Source organism: Rhamphochromis longiceps, linkage group LG1 (assembly GCF_057381845.1).
Source record: "Rhamphochromis longiceps isolate RC_006_pf linkage group LG1, R_longiceps_female_GT1.1, whole genome shotgun sequence".
Classification (NCBI taxonomy): domain Eukaryota; kingdom Metazoa; phylum Chordata; class Actinopteri; order Cichliformes; family Cichlidae; genus Rhamphochromis; species Rhamphochromis longiceps.
This window is the reverse complement of record NC_140557.1, coordinates 36,640,501-36,655,210: the sequence shown is the minus strand read 5'-3', so window position 1 is coordinate 36,655,210 and position 14,710 is coordinate 36,640,501. Positions and strand designations below refer to the sequence as shown.

Sequence of the window (14,710 nt, the reverse complement as noted above, 5' to 3'; positions counted from 1 at the left end):
TTTATGAAAATGTAAACGGTAATAAAATTTTAAAATTATTTTTCAATGTTCTAAATTCAAAGCTGTTTTTTATTAAATAAATGTGAATATTTGTATTTGTAATTGGGCGTGGTTTGCGCTTATGTGTTCAGTGCCTTGGTCAGAGAGTCTGCGATGGATGTGTGAGAGCGCTGGAGGGCAGCATGCAACCGCCCGCAGACAGTGAAGGGTTAACCTGTAATAGGATGAATGGATATTGTGGTGAGCAGCATCTGATTACACAGAAACGCCAGCAGGCACCGGAGGGGGGAAGACACGTCCGTACACCTACCAGCACAGACGGCGTTTGGTTCCTGCCAGGGAATACAAACGCGCTCCTTTTCCTTTTTTAATTAGCGTTATCATTATTTTTTTCCCTTTCTCTCAGCGTGCAGGCTATAACTTTACTTTTCTTTTTCTTTTTTTTTTTAACCGAGCCGAGCAGGAACCGAGCCCGCCGTTATTATGGGAGTTTGTTGAAACAGTGCTGTGGCTGGAGGAGTGTAAATGGCTGAGAGAGGTCGACGGACGACTTGAGAGACAACTTGCAAGATGTCGCACTTTGTGGAAGCCTAAAAAAAGGAGTATTTGTTTTTGTTTTTTACTGTTAGCGTGACAGGAGGTGGTGAAAGAGTAGGGGAGAGGCTGCAGCTCAAGGGGGATCTGGTGTTGGTTTGTTCCTCCGGCTCGGAGAGAAATAGGTAAGGCTCCTCACCTGCCTGCTGTCTGCACATGTTCACACCCTGAACACAGAACACTTTGCGATGGGAAAACTGCCCAATGCAAGCAACTGGAAAGAAGTGCTGCTGTTTTATTGTCTGCTTTTTGTCTTCCCAAAATGTTTCCAGGTGTATTTCATAGACTAGTTTTAGTTATTATTAATCTAGCTCTAAGTATAATCAGAAATACACCGTCTGTAATGAATATGTAAACATCCATGCAGTGACTATTAAACTTGCCATTTTTCGTATTCCCAACCAAAATGTGTAAGCTTACGCTTTAAAGCGGCACCAGGTGATTTTTGACCAGCAGGGGGCAGAAAACCCCCCAAACTCTCTACTTTACTTACGCAGCACCCCACCTGCTAAGACCATGTAGTAATTTAAATAGATTTTTAACTTTGTGCTATTATAATTCTGCCCTTTTGCTGCCCGTTGTTGTTGCTCATATTAATTAGTACCTGTAAGTGAGCCCAAAAAAACATGAATAACACACATGACCCTTGCAAGGCACAGCTTTAGCAAAGTGTTATAACAGAAATGCAGACAATGGCAGGTGTAGTTATGCAGTCTTTTTCCCCTTTCAGTTTGTCCATTGTTAAAGTGCTTTACAACTGTGCCAGTAGTGCGCTCCTCCAGTTATACTAGGGACAAACCACAGGACTGAAGCAACAGAATTTTAGCAATGAAACAGTTAAATATATATGTTTAATGTTTTACATGAGGAAAAAAAATATGCATACAGTGGCTCAAGTCAACTTAGCATGGAGAATTTGAGTTTGGGAAACAGTTACATGGTTGTCAGATTTACTGTTCCAAAAACTTTGATTTGCATCTGTAAACATAACCTGCACTAAAAGAGTGCAGGAATCGGGTTACTAGTGCTTATCATATGTATAAGAACCTGATTTATACTTAAGTCCATGCGAGTAAAAGAAGATGATTTAGGCATTTTAAAATGTGTCAGTGATCTGCCAGCATGAGAATTAAGATTTGAAGTAACTTGTGGAGAAAGGAGCAACAAAATCATAATAAATTTTGTTGCTTTACCTTCATGACTTTAATGAAGTGTTGTTTCTGAGCCTCTGAAGAAAGTTTGGAGGCTATAAGAACCTCCCCCACCTTCAAGCTCTCTCCTGCCAAACAAGTTGAATTTCTTGGAAACAGGAGATATGTCAACAAAGACTGTTCACTCCCTCCCAGTCTGTCAGATCACTTGTTCTTACATACTCCTTGAAAAGATGACCTCCCCCCCAAAAAAGTCAAAAAGCAAAGAGTGCAGGTCAGTTTGTTGACAGTAGAAATATTTCCGTGTGGCTCTATCGTGCAGACCAGGAGGATGAATCACTTATCAAGAAAGTTGCATGAACCTGTTAGCTGATAGATGATTTCTTTTATCATTTCAGCTCTGTTTTCACAAACCCTGTTGTAGCTGCATTCATTCATGCTTGGGTTGAATTTTCTAGAAAGCGTGCTTCCATGCAGTCAAATGTGAACAGCAGGGGAAACAGGTTAATCTTCGGTCGTGTTGCCTGCAGCATGCAACAGATTGAGCTTAGACTCCCAGGGCCTACGTCCCGTTTGCAGGCTTTGTTTCCGTGCTGAGCTGGAGGGAGCTGCCACGGAGGCTATTTTAGACCAGGATGGCCTCCGTGATGTGGTTCTGGTCTGGTTAGAAGTGAGCTGGGAGAACAGCTGTATGTGTGGGAACAAGGCTGAGTTGTCCTTTTCTTTGACTCAGTCTCTGGAACGCCATACTCTCTGTGATCTGCTTTCGTTTTTTCTGCTCTCGCCTCTCACTGCCAGAGAAGCGTCACATGGTTTGCTGTCGGTTAGACACGGAGCCTCGGGCTGCAGGCAGCAGCTGTCAGACGGTACAGGACTGCCGTCAGTGAGCGGGAAAGCGAAATGTGGCCAAAATGCATGATTGCATTTTGCACACAAATTGCTGACGGTGATGTTTGTTCTTAAAAATGACTCTTTTCATAGTAAAGGTTGCTGACCCCTCCCCGAGATGGAGAACCCCTATGCTTTCATCAAACTGTGTGGCTATTTGTTTCTACTTACAGGATGTTTTGGTTTGGATGAACACTGTTAAATAACAGTACTGGCAGCTAGATTTGACAACATACTGTTATTTTACAGTGTATCTACTGTGATCTAGCAGGTACTTCTTACTAGAGTAGGCAATTCTTACAAAAGTGAAAATTAAAATACAGTGCTGCGTAGGATACATGCACTTTTTAGGTGTTCTTGCTATAATCTTTGTAATCAGTGCATAACTTTAAAACCTATTAAAGTGAGAACTGTATCCTCTCAGTTGGCATTTTCCGTTTTCTGTAGGTTTTCATGTCTTTCTTGAACCATAATACAAAAACAAGGTTCCTCGCTGTTAATATTTTTCATCAAAATTAGCAACATTTACAGCTGAACTCACCTGAACTCACAAGGAATATTACAGTTGTACAGATAATTGTGTATGTGCATGATTCCCGTAAATCTGGAAAGTTAGGTTAATGGGTAGAACCACAACAGACACATTGATGGGGCAAGATTATCGATTAAAGATAAGAAATGACGATTTCCCGGTTTCATCACAGTATTGACCCAATCGATATTCTAATGATGGATTTGATTCATTTTTAGTCTAGTTGGCAGTGAGGATCTTAGATTTTTTTTTTCACCTCTTCAGTCTGATTTGTGCTATTGTATTCTGAGTAATTACTGAAGTTATTCAAATATTATATCTGGAGAGACGTGGCCATAAAGTATCGTTTGACTTAGGGCTGGGCGATATGACCCAAAATTCATATCTCGATATTTTTTAGCTGGATGGCGATATAAGATATATATCTCGATATTTTTTTAAGCCATAAAGTAAGAACAAAAAGAGTTCTTAGTCAAAGCTGTGTCCCAGATGTCACACAGGCACTTTTATTAACATACAGCACAGATGTACATGAAAAATTACTCAAAATTAAATTATGAGCATTCATTAAATAATAATGCTCCATAAATAAAAGAAAACAAGGTTGTTTTTGTGCTAAACAAAGAGCTCACAATTGTGCAGTCAAAATGTAAACTAAATGACGCTGAGCGTAATAACAAAGACAGACAGATTTTACAGCTGCTCTGTTCCCAAGTTTTACTGTGTGACTGATAGCCTGGAGTTTGAAATCCGCTTCATAACCACGTCTCTTACAGGTGCCATTTATGGTCCTTATACACACACAATACGGTAATATTACGTTGATGCACAGTACGTATCACTCCGCGAAGCTCCTCGGTAGCCGTAATGCGCCGACAATCTATCAAGCGGTGCAGCTCCGTAGCTTACCAAAGTCGTACTCAAACATTTTTGACAGATTGCTGAACGCCGTGTACCACATAAAATCGGTTCGCGGCCACCAAGCACAACCAGAATTCATACATAAGGCGCGCTATCAACTTTTGAGAGAATGAAAGGATTTTAGGGTTAGCGCGGTTAGCTCGTTAGCGCGGTTAGCTCGTTAGCACGTTGACGCCGTCCAGCCCCACGCATGGGGCGATGCGCAGTAACTCGTTAACGGAGATTTGCCGTGTCCGTCTTGTCGCTGCCTGCACGTGAAGCGATGGGGTAGGAGGGGGAGTTGTCTTCAGTGAAGGCGAGGCGGAGTAACGTTGCGTAGAGACAAAAGTGGACGAAAGAGAGGCAAACTTGCGGCTCCACAACTATAATTATAACGTAACATAGACTATATCGATATAAAGGATATTGTCACATCTTATATCTCGTATAAAAATATATCGATATGTTTTAAAAACTCGATATATCGCCCAGCTCTAGTTTGACTGGTTGGTGGAAGCAGAAAATGATTCACCATCACTGGAAGTTATGCTTGATCTGCCCTCACACTACTATCCCACCTCTCATTAGTGAATTATTTGAAGCTGTGCTCATAATTAATCAGCTGTATTCATTGTTTGTGCTTTTAGTGGTGAGGATGGGGCTCTCAGCTCTGACTCTTAAAGCATTTGTCATCAGAAGTGAAACTTGGTCACATATCTAGTTATACTGGGAAGCACCCAAAAAGAGCCACTGTTTTGTGTTTTTTATGAATGGGTTCACAAACTGTGGCAGCTGATGAGAATCCGACACAAAGGTTTAATCTTCTGTGCCAGCGATCTTCAGCTGTGGCTAAATGTGGATTTAGATTTATCTGCTGATTATTAAAAGAACAGAGCGGTTTAGAGAGTAACTGCATGTCAGTCGCTGCAACCATCTGTCGATGTGATAACCAACTTTTTGTATCACAAATGTCACAACAACTGAGATTAAATGTCCTGAGTTACTAAACAAAACAGAGCTAGTCCTGCTTGTTTGGATAATTAGACTTCTTTGCTTTCTGATTGCTTGCTGCTGTCGAAAAATCTTCTACAAAAGAGCCTTGTGTTAGGCTGGTATGTTTTTTTTTTTTTCTCCTTAAAGTAGTAATTAATGTTACCAACTAACCACAGGGTTATAAATTTTTTTTTTTTTAAAGGCTTTCAAGTCTCTATAAGGTGGAAAAACCTTTTTTTAAAAGTTGAAATTTACAGTGTATGTCTGAACAAAGCAAAATCGCTGGTGTGGTCTTTTAACAACTTGCCACTCTGCTGCTAACTTGGTACTCTGGCAGAGGTATGAGTTAACTGCTCTGGCCTCCCTTTACAGGGGCTGCTGCTCTCTACCTGCTTCATTAACCCTCAACTACACACTCTGTGTGGTATTTCACTGTGACTCCCAGAATGTGCTACCCTCCAGCCAGCACCGGGCCGATATAACAGGCAGCTTGCCTAGCTAACTAACTGCTTGCTGCTTTGCTAACAAACCCCTCTCTCTTTGTCTCTGTGTGTGTTCTCCCTTTGCTGTTGCTTCTGCCCCAGTGGGATCTTCCTGCCCCTCTGTGTTTCTCAGACCTGCGGAGACGGAGGCCGTCTTCTGTTTGGACATCTGTCCATCTCTTTTTTTCGTCTCTCATAAGGTAAGTTTTGCTGTCGCTCTGGGCTCCGTATGGGAACAGTGTGTGGTTTGTGTGCTGGATATACACTATTCATAATCATGCCCATTGTGCCCCTGTAACATTTAACATGCTGCGCTTGCTCTCTGTCTCATCTGTCAGTAGCTTCCACCCGACTCCTACACATAATCCACTCAGTTTGTTGATGGTATCTGCTTGCAGCCCTGCAAAGCTCCACAATATCTCTTTAAGTCTGAAGACATTAGAAACGCATCAGCTCAATGAGTGAAGACAAAAAAATTAAACTACACATTTAAAAGTTGCGTAAGAGTCAACCACCTCTCGTCCCACCTTTCTTTAAATGATTCCTATTTTGTGGAGATGCCTCTTTAGTGTTGCCACATGCAAACTTAAGCTATTCTTTGCTGGAGTCATGGGTGTGCTGGTATAGCAGAAGTTGTTAAGTTGTTTAGCAGTCTGACAGCCTGACAGAGAAATACGCTGAACACTTCCCGCGTTCACCGTCCAAACGTTAGTGACAACCATGGCCGCTTGTTTCCTTCATGTTTAGAGGCTTTGTGCTAAACTGTACATTTTAATGCCTTCACACGAATGACTTGAGAAGATATTTTCTTATCAAGTCAAACAGTACTGACATGAACAGAAAGCATCTAGAACTGTCTTTAAAAAGTGAAAAGTCCTGTTTTAGGGAGATTAGCATTTGGGGGGGGGGGCTGCTGTTGTGTTTTGTTTTGGTTTTTTTTGTTTTGTTTTTTTTAAACCTGACATGACCATGAAATTTTAGCTGGGCAGCTAAGTAGCGCTAATAGCTAGCATAATTTAAATCTGCATTTCATTGTGATACAAACTTGTGAAGCAAAAAACAGGCTGAACAACTATTGTTTTAAACTGAAAGCTAAACATGATGAAACGGCACCCATCTGTCACTTAAAACAACCGTGCCATTATCTTCCTTTAGTCTAGGGTTTAATTTAAGCGACTCTGTATAAATACTCAAACATCACACACTTGTCATAAGTGGAAATCAGCTATAAAGGGAAATCATTTTAAGTCTGGGCTTGCTTTTAGGACCAGTTTTGCCTTTTAGTTTTTCCAAATGTAAATTTCCACTGTAAGGAGAAAAGTTCCATAAGTTTTTTGTTTGTTTGTTTCAGACTTTTTTTTGGGGGGGGGGGGGGGAGAGAAATATTTGACTTCCTGATTTGTCCTCAGTAGCCATTTCAAGCTAAAGATAGTTGTTTATTAAAGCCAAACGTGATGACTTTCAGAGTATCCCATATTGTGGTTTATTGTTGCCAACAGCAATTATTATGTAATCACTGTGAGCATGGTTAACATTTTCTTTCTTTAAACAGTCTCTCATTTTGCTCAGAATCACACAGCAGTGGTCTGATACACAGCTAGTTCCCAGGCTCTCATATGCAGCCAGCTGCTGGCAGGAACTGGAGCAGAGAAGAGTCTCCAAGTGCTCCTCTTTTTAGAGGTTTAAAGCCTCCGGGTCCTCGTGAACCTACAGTGCATAATCTCACATACTGAGACGTAGCTGGAATGCAGACGAGCTTTCAGACTAGTGGTCGCGTGGGCCTCCCCAGGCTTCATGTGTAGGAGCATATAGCCCTGGCACTGCTGCAGGGAAACTGTTGGTTTACATTAATCAGATTAGTGGCCATGAGTTTTCCAGTGGGGCTTATGAGGTCTGGACCTGCCTCTCTATCTCATCCCTCCCTCAGCTGCTCTTTCCCCTCCTCCTCACTAGTCTGACCCACTTCTCTAAAAACCAACAACCAGAATCTCCTTCTGTCTCTCTCTCTCTTCCCATCACCCACCTCTTTAGCAGGGACACATTAGATTCACAGGTCAATAGATTGTGTACTGGATGAGATGATTTTTCCATTTTTTGTCACTGATTGCTGTGCTTCTCAACAGAGGTGCTCTGTATAAAAAATTAAATAAACTAAGGAAAAACTAATGAGCAGTCTGGTCTAGGCTTAGAGATATCTAATCTTTCTTACTTTCTTGGGTTTTCATCAAAGTGTATAATGGTGTTTATGATTTTAAAAGAAACGAAGGCAAAAAAAAAAAAAAACAGCTGCTTTGTAACAGAAGTTATTGTAGCTAGGGATGTGATGAATTAGCTGGCAAGGCTACTAATCTTTGTGACCCCTGGGAAATGTTTTTTGTTACAGTTGTTATTATTAATACCACCAACACCAATTTGCTGTTGTTTTACCCAGCACAGAAAGAAGGGTCCCGGTGCTGGCACTGTTAGTGTTGTTTCCACTGGTATCTTATTTTTAATTTAACTGATAAGCAGATCATGAGCTGTGGACACCCTGAATTCTTCCATAGGCTTTTTCAGGTGGTTTTGACTGTTGTTCCTGCAGCACACGGTGTGACAGCCCCCTGCTTTCTAAAGGCAAATAGTTCACACACTTCCATGTTGGCCTTTTATCAGTGGGTTCAATTTGCAGTCACCTGTTTCACAGCTCACTGAGCTCAGCTAAATTTATATCAGGGTACTTAGAAATGGTGTTTATTTAACTGACAGGATTGAAGAAGTTATGGATGCAGGGGCGCAACCAATATTTTTAGTGGCCCCATATGGCCACCCCTATGAAAAAAATTATGGAGGAGTCCCTGTGTGGATGGCAGCACTTACGATAGAGTTATATAATAAAATAAAAAATCAACTTAAATCTATGAATAGTGAGTGATAGTTATGTTAAATTACAAGTCTGAGGTGTGCTAAAAAGTGAAGCTTAAATGTACCAGCTGATAAAATTGAAAGATTAAATGTGTGTTTTAGTGCTTTCTGCCACTTTTTTTTGTGTTTGTTGTGCTTTGAATGTCAGTTGTAACCGCTGTGTGTCCAGTCCATGTATTTTTTCTTCTACCCCGTCAGAATCAAGTGTTGTATTCATCACATCAGTTTAATATATAGTCACTCTGAAAGTTTACTTTATACATATATGATGGTAACGTCAAACTTTTGGTCCACCGCATTGGTCCACACTGAAATATTAGTTGGACAATATAACGGCTTGCTCTGAAATTCTTCAAACAATACACTACCTACCTACCTACCTATCAACCTTACCCCTTAGCCACATGAAGTACAAAGAGGCCAGCAACAGATGGTCTGCCCTGATCTTGGCATCGTGAAGTCAGTCTGGGATTACTTGAAGAGACAGGGGAGACCAAGACGGACTAAATCCAAATAGGAAATCGAGCAAGTTCTTCAGTGCTGGTTTGTAGCTAGTTCTGACTTAGCGCCGTTTCAGAACCAGAATGGATTTCAAGCTGTTGAAATGAAAAACACTGAGAATGGACAATGTGATGCATCTGTGAATCATCTATGAATTTATTGCAGTAATGTAGTGATTCAAATGAAATACAGGACGCTTGAAACAACAGCAACTGGCACCCCTTCAAGCAACAATTCCAGCTGTATTTTGCAGCGGTAGTGTTACTGCTTGCAGTAGCAGCTCTCAAGCTTTTGAAGTATGCATCGCATTTGTATATGAGCCAGATGATAAAGAGAAGTTTTGACAAAAGTTATTTAAAAGTTGTAGTAAGAAAGAAAGGCATGTCGCAGAGATTCATTAAGAGATTAAACTCATTCTTGCTGGCACAAGTTAACCTTTTCCAGAAATGGGGACACATTTAAGAATTTTTTAAAAATTATTATTATTAGTAGGACCCTTTTTGTTCTTGTGGCACTTTTTCTCTTTTTCCCCTCCATTTTGTCAGTAATCAAAGATGAACCAGACCTGTTCTCTAAATAATGGATTGAAGGATAAAATGACTGATGTTTAAGAGTTGTGTGGTGAGACGGATGCCTTAGGACAGAAGCACAAGGAGAAGTTGAGGTGTAGATTTTTATTGCTGGTGTCATTTGATATGTGATTGATTTATTTGGCTGACTGCATCCATGTTTTGTTCACATGTGCACTTCTGCTTGGTTCATCATGCTTGACAAACCGGCCTAACATGCTTTATGAGTTTTGTTGCTGTGCTGTAGAAACCACATCAAAAAGTTCTTGTGTGTGATGTTGTGGTAAACCTATTTCTAGCTGCTCTGTGTTTTGAGTAGTTCAAAAACATCTGTCTTAAGTCACATTTGAAATTTGCTAAGCTTATCAAGAACAGTGTTCATCTTGCGGATGCATCTTATTGCTCGTCTGTCACATTTGTGACACTCATGTCTCTTGTGTTTCAGTCTTTAACAGCTTTGTGGCTCCCATCACTTTTGCTCTCTTTCAACAGTCCTGCTGTTCTGTGCAGGTCAGGCCTGACGGTCTGCTGCCCTGTTTCAGATCAAGGATTGGATTCCTTCAGGTGGTTAATGGAAAAACTAAACGAAAAACTGAGCCTGAGGCCACTCTGACAAAACATTCTTTCAGCTGCGATGGAAGACATCTTTCAAAACATTTCAATGAGGGAACAACTCGCCTGGATCTGCCCAGAAGTAATTATGCCCTATTATAAAGCAGAGCCAAATTGTATTCTTAGACTCTACCAGAGTAGCTTTGCATGATTTACTGTTCAAAATAATCCTTATTTAACTCGTACTGTGCCTTGGGAAAACACCAAAGTTTATTCGTTATCTGAAATAAACAGTTTTAGTATCTCTTTCTCTTTACCCTTAGTTTTGGGATTGGCTGCACCCTGTAAACAAAGGGTTTGACTGGCAGGTGGGTGGGGCTTATGTCCTCACTGCCAGAACTGTTTTTTTCTTTGTTGTTGTCTTTTTTTTACTTTGATAGCAATCCACGAGTTGAAAAGGGGATTATAGTGAACTTTTGGCTCATAGAAACTACACACACAAACCTCATAGTATGTTACTTGGTTAATGTTTAATATGGGTTTCCACTTTTGTAACAGTAATTGTGTGTGTGTGTGTGTGTGTGTGTGTGTGTGTGTGTGTGTGTGTGTGTGAGTGTGAGAAATCAAGAAATCTCAATTGGCCAATACAAAAAAAATCTGTCATCTGAGCAAGTTATCAGAAAGAGTAGAAGCTAAGTTCTTGGCAGTTATCATAAACAAATCTGTTTGTTTGAGAGCATATGGCACACATTTTGTTGTCTTGTGGGTGTACAAACTCACTACTCATGTAACCTCTGAAAAACCCTCTTCACTGTCGGACTATACTGTTTGCAGTTCAGCAGAATTGGTCTGTTTTCCCTGTGTTTGTGAATTGGCTCGCACTGAGGGGATTGAACCCAAGTTCACGATAAGTGACCAGAAGCAAGTAAACATTCTCAAACAACACAACCACAGCCAGATGAAGGGGTCAAATGAACTCGCCACATAAACCAAACACACTCATCTGACCATCTGTTCATGGATCATTCAGGATCTATGACCTCTCTAAATCCTCATGGACCAATCACAGGAAATTACTTAGAAAGTCTTATGTTAGGTATGTGGAATTTTCCATCTTTTTCCTCTATGGATTGAAGTTTATTTTGTTCATGAAATGAAACATGTCCTCCATACACCAGGTAGCTACAGTGACTCTTTGTTGTACAAGCACTGCTTCAGATGTAAACAACTACCCAAAGACTTACAGAATCAGTAACAGTATAATACAAGTTCTTAGTACCAATCCCTAGTAATGGTATGTTCAGCACAGGTTACTGTGTCCAGCTAATAATGTCTGTCTGTCTGCCTGCTTTAGACTAAACAGTCTAATCCCTTTAATGTAGGTTGTGGGTAATGTGTGACTGCTGTATACAGACACAGACACGCTCCTGAGACTTTATGGGATCTTCCTTCCAATGCTCACTGTGTCTGTCTGACTTAGTTTTAGAAATGAAATTTAACAAAAGACATTTATACCAGTAGCCTGCTGGAGGTCATTTTGTAGCTCTGGCAGTGCTCATCCAATTCCTCCTTGCACAAAGGAACAAATATCAGTCCTGCTGATGGTTCAAGACCCTTATGGCTCTGTCCAGCTCTCCTAGAGTAACTCTGGCAGCAAACCTTCTAGAAATGGCATGTATTGATGTGCCATTGTGATTGTTCGGCCACTAAGTTGGCCTCTGCAACCTCTGTAGGGTCTAGGTATCGCCTCACACTACTAGTAGTGACACTGACCCTAGTCGCCAAAGCAGCTGAAACTGATTAACATCCACATATTCATACACACCCCAGAGGGGGGGGGGGAAAGGAGGAGCAAGACAAGGATCTGTCACGGAAGGACAGGCCCCTGCACGGTATCTACCAGCGCTAGATAGAAGAAGTGGCAGATATCAAGAAATTCTACTAATGGCTGAACAAAGATGAACTGAAAGACAGCACAGAAGCACTAATCATGGCAGCACAAGAACACAAGACGGGGTCGCCAACACCAGACAAAACCCCATGTAAGGCTATGCAAAAATGCCCAACGACTAACTGGTGATGGCTAACCAACCAGCCATAGTAGTGATGGACAAGCAGAGGAAGAGGATTATAGTAATAGATTTAGCTATACCAAGTAATAGCAACATCGGGAAGAAGGAACACGTGAAGATTGTTCCTGCCAAGAACTAAGAAGAGCTAGAGAAGATGTGGGAGGTGAAGGCAACAGTGGTCCCAGTGGTAATCAGAGGTGTGTGTGTGTGTGTGTGTGTGTGTATTTTAAAAGAAGAGAAGTGAAAGAGCAGAAACATAAATGGTTTAGGTTAATTCTAGTTTAAAGTTTGGGCTGAGTTTAAAATACACACACTGGTTAGATGTGATTAACAGTTTGGCAAAGTTTCATTTAGGAATAAAATACTGATTCAAATCATCGTTTACTGTTGGATGATACAAGGTTGGGCATAGTATTAAAACACTAGAAGCAAAATATAAAAAGCCTTTATTAGCAGGCTGCTCTGTGCTCCCCTACCTAAAAGCAGTTCTCTTTAGACCACATGAATGTTGTAACTTTTTGGACTAAAATGTATTTCAAAATGCTCCTCATCTCTACCAACTATCTGCTGAGCATGTTGCACAAATTCTGGTGTCAACCTGTAAACATGTGAAATAACCTCTTCAGTCCTCCCACCAAAATTTTCCAAGCTCTACAACCATTTTGAGGCTCTACAATATTGACTACTGTCATGTTGTCATGCCCTCCATCATAAAGCTGTTTTGGTTAAGCCTCTGTTGAACTTCCAAAGAAGCAGTAATTGGCAATCCAGGGCCAAGTCCATTTTCACATAGTGCCTCATGTCCCAGCACGCTGGTGGCAGATGCCTCTGCTGTTATTGACATACTTAACACTCAGCAGTGACACTCATATACACGGTTATCCTTTTGTTGATTTCACTCACTGCCTGATGTGGATTAAATGTGTGGGAGGTGTGGTGTTACGGTGTGTTTTTGGATCATCAGCTTTTGGTTAATCTGGAACGTCACTCTCCTCAGACACACCACACCCCCTACACACAGTCGGACACACCTACAATTACATATGAGAGCTATGTCCTTTTTATTCACGGTTAACTCAGATATCTGCCCTAAGTGAAGGCTTGCTACTCCGTTGTTGCATAACTGGCAAAACTGCAAAGCTAATTTATGTTCACTCCCACATTGTTCCCTGCAGATCTCACCAAGGCTACTGTTGTACTCTGCACCTAATTTAGCACTGGTCTGCTCCCAGCACTGACACATTGGGAGTTATTTACGGTGAGAGTGAACAATGTGAGACTCAGGAAGGAGGAAAAATAATCCGGAACCTCTCAGTCTTGTCAAGTCGAACTTGTAGAGCATGGTCTCACAGAGAAAATATTCAAACAGTGATCAAACTTCTAGAAAATGATGCACATAGTAAACGGTTTAGGGAAAAATCTCTTTAAACTAGTTACAGTTCATTTATATAGTTATTTTACTTGTCTTTAGAAAAGAGGCAGTTATTTATTGAAATCAGGCTTCATTATTGGCAGCCCTTTCTCTTCATCTACATCTCCCCATTGTTGTGTCTTACAACTGATCTCTTTGTGTTTATTTCTAACTTTAACACCAACATGTCATTCAGCTGCATTGTACGAAAACTTTAATTTAAGTGTCAAAATACAATATTTTATTTGACAATAAAGCTCTTTGAGTTCATACTTTTCTATTGCAGTGGGAACTACCAGAGAAGGTGTTTTGTAATCCGTGGCCACTCCAGGTGTACAGATAACTCCAACATGCTATAGTTGCAAGATGCAACTTACAGAACTTAGGGGGTTTAGGATCAGGGTTTGGGTTATGATTGTGGTTATGGTTATAGGGCTATAGTTAGGGTTATTTTTTGATGTGGAAACATCATCCCATGACACATCGCAAAACTGTGACATCACTAGTGTGACTGGTCACTTGCATTGTTGAGTCTGGACTAATATTAGTGTTGTTGATCCAGGAATGGCACCAACATGGCAATATCAGATCGAGCAACAAGTTGTATCCACAAACTCTGACTGCAACATGCAAGTCACGTTCTGTGTTAGATCCTTCCATTAAAAACACCACAGACAGGGTGGGGAGGTCCAGTGCACTCATTCTGATTCGTAAACTAAGCAGTTGACTCCTGCAGGTGTCCACCTGCCAGTTAAAACACCCTGAGGAAACTGTCCACGGAGGCTTGTACCCCAGAGATTGCTGCTTAGTGTTTTGTAGATCCAGATGGAATTTAAATTTGAAGATGTCTGTGGTCTGACCCACAAGCCCTGGGTAATGGGTGCTGCAAGTAGTGTGGTAAAGGGCCTCTCCACTTTGAACCCCTCATGCCATGCTCCTTCTCATTTTTAATAATGCATAGAGTTTGTTTTTGTTTATAATGTTTGTAAAGATGGGTATGGTCTAAACTCTTTGGACTGGTCTGACCGTTTGAAAGGTTATGTATGTTTTGTGTATCAGTTATTACATTGGCATTAGCTGCTTGCAGACCAAAATGTGGCACACGAATCTTTTAGCTTTTAGCAAGAGGTGAGATTTGAGTTTGTGTTGAGGTTAAGTGAGCCG

The 14,710-nt window shown here is 40.9% G+C and overlaps 1 protein-coding gene across 3 annotated transcripts in view; it reads left to right on the top strand.

The window, feature by feature from the left end:
• Positions 1-274: 274 nt before the first annotated feature.
• pacsin3 (protein kinase C and casein kinase substrate in neurons 3) overlaps positions 275-14,710 on the top strand; it is a 36,286-nt gene continuing 21,850 nt past the window's right edge. Inside the window, exons 1-3 of one of the 3 annotated variants that reach the window (XM_085408091.1) lie at positions 275-719; positions 5,643-5,740; positions 10,004-10,205. The gene's annotated coding sequence lies outside the window, so the exon portion shown is untranslated. The remainder of the gene's footprint in view (positions 720-5,642; positions 5,741-10,003; positions 10,206-14,710) is intronic. The other 2 variants (XM_085408087.1, XM_085408080.1) reach the window with 2 other exon arrangements.